The sequence below is a fragment of the Pteropus vampyrus genome, unplaced genomic scaffold (assembly GCF_000151845.1).
Source record: "Pteropus vampyrus isolate Shadow unplaced genomic scaffold, Pvam_2.0 Scaffold264, whole genome shotgun sequence".
Classification (NCBI taxonomy): Eukaryota; Metazoa; Chordata; class Mammalia; order Chiroptera; family Pteropodidae; genus Pteropus; species Pteropus vampyrus.
This window is the reverse complement of record NW_011889045.1, coordinates 910,238-915,783: the sequence shown is the minus strand read 5'-3', so window position 1 is coordinate 915,783 and position 5,546 is coordinate 910,238. Positions and strand designations below refer to the sequence as shown.

At 49.0% G+C, this 5,546-nt stretch overlaps 1 protein-coding gene and 1 pseudogene across 1 annotated transcript in view; one reads left to right on the top strand and one right to left on the bottom strand.

The window, feature by feature from the left end:
- LOC111729502 (CUB and sushi domain-containing protein 1-like) overlaps window positions 1-5,546 on the top strand; it is a 920,340-nt gene that overhangs the window by 10,715 nt on the left and 904,079 nt on the right. The window lies entirely within an intron of this gene.
- LOC111729505 lies at window positions 126-244 on the bottom strand (annotated as a pseudogene).

Genomic DNA, 5,546 nt, shown 5'->3' with positions numbered 1-5,546 from the left:
GCTTGGATGATGGTCAGCATTTTTTAGCAATAAAGTATTTTTATTTTAGGCGAGGCAACCCTTGGTTGACCTCACAGATCGCAAGGACCTTGCCACCTTACGATTCCTTATTTTTTTATTTTTTATGCCTATAGCACCTGGTCTTCCTAGTTGGTCTCCCATTCAAGTACTAACCAGGTCCGACCCCACTTAGCTTCTGAGATCAGACAGGATCAGGCTTGTTCAGGGTAGCATGGTCATAGACAATAAAGTATTTTTTAATTAAGGTATGTACATTGTTTTTTTTTTTTTTTAAGACATGATGCTATTGCACACTTAACGGACCACAGTACGGTGTAAACATAACTTTTATATGCACTGGGAAACCAAAATATCCGTGTGACTCGCTTTATTGCGATATTCACTTTATTGCAGTGGTCTGGCCTCAGGGCTGCGGTGTCTCTGACGTGTGCTTGTGCCACACGCCTTGTGCCTGTGGAGACTCTCACCTGTTCACACCTCTGATACGGCATCGGCGCAGGTGGTGTCCAGCGAAGTCACAAGTTCGTTGAAAACTGACTCCCTCTGCTCAGTATTGTTCAAGTATTTTTTCTAGGATTTCTCTATGAGTTCAGGAAGAACAGAATGCCTCTAACGATAATATTTGTTGTTTCTCGAGGACACTTTTTCATTAGTATTCCCAAAGAGTACCCAGGACTAGGAGGCTAAGGATATATTTATTATAAAGTCATGGTTAAGGTTTTTCTAGTTTAGATCTTAGAGTTTAGATTCTGAAATATTACAGGATTAGTTTTTTAAGTCCGTTATATTTCAGTGTAATGTTTACATGGTTTGTAGCCAACCTTTCTCCTACGCGTGACACATTACTTTTTATTTGAGATGATTTAATAATTTATCCAGTGACATTTCATTCATTCATTCATTCATTCATTCATCACGGGCTGAGCACCCAACTTGTGCTAGGGATTTGTTATACTTTTAGAATAAAAAGGAGAAAGTATGTCCCTCCCCGTGCAGGACGATGGAGGTCCCAAACGGCCCTGGAGCAGGTTGGTTCTAAAAGTAAAGTATGTCCATGATTGTGTTCTCAAAACTTTTTTAAACGCTCAGGGAGTGAGGTGTTAATCAGTACCGAAATTCGCGTTGGTAAGAGGGACCGTCACATTTCCTTCCTTCCGTTTTTCCAGAAGTCTGTCAATGCAATGTATAATATTTGCTCTTGCAAGGAGCACAGAAGCTCTGGTTGTTAGTCATGTGTGCTCAGTAGTAAAGGTGATGACACCAATTACTTCAAAATGCTGTGTCTGCAGTAAACAAAAGTCGCTCAAAACAGGTGCTCTGCTGGTGGTGTAAATAATTAAAGAAAAAATGTCAGCACTGACAGTGAGAGGCCAGGGTACCAGCTGCAAACTTCCAGTTAAAAAGGTATGTCTCTGATCAGTCTAGGCAAGTTGTTTAAATTTTCTCACTTAAATTTAAGTTGTTTAAATTTTCTCACTTACATGTAAGAGGCATTCATTTCCATCTTGGAGTATTTGTGGGGAGCGAGGCTGGCAAATAGTGGGCACTAAAAAGCAGTATCTATTTCTATTAGTTGTGACTGGTAATTCTTTACCCAAACTTGGCTTATTCTGTTAGTGGACAAGGAGCCTGAAAATGGTGTTGATCTTCGAAATCACGAGAAGGGGATTGAGTCTCATATCCAAACACACGTGAGCTGCGTTAAGTCCCGGTTAATAGAAGTCTTAAACGGAAAATAGTTATTTAACTTCATCTCTTGAAGCTCAGACTCGTTCCTGGGAAAGCCCATTCTTTTGGGCTGAACTGGACGGAATCGGATTTGTTAGTTTGTTTAGGGTTCTTTAGAGCTTTTGGAGAGTCGTTCTACATGTAAGTGGCCATTTTTATTTTTTATTTTTCTACGGGACCGGACGTGAGAAGTGAAATGTGTAAAACGTTGAGCTAATCCTGATGGGAGCCTTGGGTATAATTATAAAGTAGGTCTCCTTGCTCGTCAAGTTCATCGCACATATTATTTTACCCCCCGTCTCTTCCATCAGCAATCGGCAGGTGAATGAACTGCTAAGCAGGTGAAGGACTGAAGCCAGGTGGTTCTGCTAAAAGGAGGTTCCTGTTTTGAGAATGAATCTCGATCGAGTTTCCTTCTTCAGACTTGATAAGAAAAAGGAGAAGCGGTTTCAAGGGCAACGCGTGGCTTTCGCGAACGCTGCAGAGTCGGCGGTAGGAAACGAGGCAGGGAGCGAAAGGCGGAGTCAGACGTCATCGGAAGGAGGCTGGCGAGACGCCAGTCCCGGGAGGTTACAAGGGCACCAAGTGTGAGCGCTCAGGAAGCCCGTTTACGTCGGCGTGATTGCGAGAAACAATCCGTCGCGGGTCGTCCAATTTTGTAGAAGATGCTGTCACTTGGAAAATAAAGTCCGTAACATGCAAGCTTGAGCTTCGGTTGTAGGCCCTGAGATGAAGGGAGAGGTCGATGTTGGGGCAGGGCGGGAGCAGCGGGCCGTGTCGCATTGGAACGGGCACTCGGCGTGGGCGGAAGCTTCGTCGGTTGACACCGAACTCTGGGGGTGGGAGAGCGGCTTCTCTGTTGTGAGTTTTCTTCTGAGCCGACAGCTGGCGCTCAGCGGAGGGACCGTGAGGATAAAGGTCCCTGATCAATGCCGCTCGCTCCACGCCGAGTCTGTGATGGAGCTGCCGCTGGGGCGCGTGCAGTCCACCCGCGGGGGCCGGCCGGCCGTGGGATGCTTGTGCGGTTAAGGCAGAGCGATGGCACCACGGAATCCCGTTGGTCGCGTGCGCCTCTGTCCGCTGTCTTTGCCTTCTCTCGTCCCTGCTTAGAGCTGCGCGTGATTATCAGCGGGCGCCCCCTCCCCACGCATTAGTCTGTCCCCTCTGTCTGACCGCGTGGAGTTCGAGGCAGAACTGCACTGTAAATTTTATTGTATCAACCGGCACCTGTCGGTACTCAGACACTAGCTGGCGAACGCGCCTGTGCGTGAAAACTAGACGGGGACCCCTCGTGAGACCTTTAAAGGATTGAAGAACAGGGGAAGTTGCACAAAAGTGAACTTTTCAAGGCTGCAGAAAGCTTCGTGTGTTTACTGCTTTGAAACTAGCCTTCCCTCGTCTTCATGTATTTGTCACGATACCCGCCTGGCGGGTGCTGACGGAGCGTCCGAGCGGCCTCTGCCTCCGGGGGCCTTTGCGTTTCAGATGTGAACTCATTAGTGTCCCTTTGCGATGCGATGGCTTAGCGAAGCCCTAAGGAAGTCACGTCCCCTCTGTCCCAGGCCGTGCCCTTTTACAACCCCCGGCCTCGCTGGCTCCCCGAGCTCACTTTGTCCGTGATGGAGCGCGTGGTGGTGGGACTACAGGATAAGCCCGGACAGTGGGAACGGAATCCACGGGCCGAGGGACCTCCCCATGTCCGTGGGGACAGGGCCTGCGGTCAGCGCCCGTGTGGCCTTGCCCTCAGTCAGACGTGGCAGGTGGCTCCGCGTGGCGCCCCTCGCAGCACAGGTGCCAACTGTCTCCAGTCTCCTGGACACTCACTTGGGACCCGTCTGTGTGGGCGCTTCCGTACACGCGTCGCGGTCCCTGGGAAGACCCGTATCCGTGGCTCTTTCGAGGTAGAGACCGTGCGATTACTTAGCTCCGGGATAGCAAAGTACAAATGGAGGGACAAGCAAACAGCTGTGAAATTTCAAAGCGTCATTTAATCATGACTGCTTTTTTAAGAGTCAGAACAAAAGCAGAGGATACTGCTTGCACCGCATGCTAATCAACATTTATTCATAAAGTTCAAGTTCAGACCTCGCTGTGTCTAAACATTTTCATTATTTATTACAATCAGCATATGCATGATTCATGTTACCTGTCTGCTTTATTCAGGCGAGCTAGTCCCATGGAATAGCACTTGAGAGAGACGTGGGCCAGGCTCTCCCACCAGCCTGTGATGACAGCCCCGCTCAGCCACCGAGCGTCAGCCAGCAGGATGCTGTCCTGTCGCAGGTGTGAGTGTTCACAGGACATGGAAATGGTGTGGTGCTGGGATATAGTAATTAATATCTTAGAGACAGAAGGTAAGGAAGATGAGTCTTCATGTTATAATTTGAAAAATGAGTCACGGTAGTTAATTAACCTATCTAATACCGCAAGGTAAATGAGCACCTGAATCAATTCACAATTAACAACTTAAATACAACCCTGCGTTTCAAGGAGCCTTGTTAGCCCGACGTTGAAAACTGGAAGCCTGGGACCGAGAGCGGGTGGCCCCTTGCACGACGCGTGCGTGTGCCACGTGCCGAGCTCGTGGGAAGGCCGCTCGGCCTTCTGTATCCACATTCACCCCACCTGGGGTCGGGTAAGACGCTTAGTCCCTCAGAGGCACTCGATGGATTCTCGAAAAATGAACTCTATTTCCCTTTCTTGTACTCATAATTTGAAAATTTCCAAAAAAGAAAAGGAAAAAAAAAAAGCGTGGGGCGTTTAAATCCTGCAGCACGCAGTGGCCATTGGTGGCGGAGGGCGCCGACTCGCCTCACAGTGCCTGCTCGTCTGTGTCGGCCCCGAGGTTTTAGGCTGCGGAGAGTCACCTGCTCATGCAGCTGCCGTGCCCGGCACAGCGTGTGCCCGCTCGGAGGTATTTGGTAGATGCTGAACTTAAATAAACCGACCAACATCGGAAGAAACCCACTTGCGCAAAGAAGAGGAAATAGTGTTTTTATTGTAAAACATAGACACCTATGTGTTTACCAAACCTTTATTATCTTGGAAAATCAGGTTATTCACATGTAAAATTTGGACGAGATGTGCACTGGGTTAATTTCAAAATCTCCACCGTCTGGTGTAGCCGCTCTTGTATTTCTAACTGCCCGCTGGGTTTGTGGACTTAAAGGTTTTGTAGGTTTTTTGAAATCTAACAAAGATAAGCCAGGATTCGCCACCCACCCCACGTCGAAAATGACCGGTTCTAAGTCTGGCTGTCTTTGTCTCCGTGAACGGCGTCTCAGGGGCGCCGCTTCCCAAGTCAGGGTTCTCGGAGTCGTCCCGGGCCGTTCGCTCTGCCGTTACCCCCGCTCATGACCAGCCCGTGTCCGGTCCCGTCGGACCGAATTTCGAAAGGTGTTTCAGTGACGGCCTCTCCTTCCTGCCCCAGCACCGTCACCGCCGGACGCCCGTCCTGGGCCCTCGCTCTCCCCATCTCTTGGCCTCGACTCGAAGCCGCACCTTCTGGACTCCATCCTGTGCCTTGTTTCCAGAGTAATCTTAAAAATGAGCAACTCCCACGCTCCTGGTATCTATGGGATAAGGGATAAAAGCTTTTCTTTCGAATGAAGAAATTTCGTAGTGTTTCTGTCACTTTTTTCCCCTTTTTCCCATCATCCAGCCGCTTCCCCACCGTCTTCCACCCAGAATCAGCCCGTCCTTGCCCGGCTAGAGCTGAGCAAGCTTCTCCCTCCTTTGCGATGACCCTTCCTGACCTTCTTCACCTGTAGATCTTTGCGGTTGAGCTCGCCTTCCCC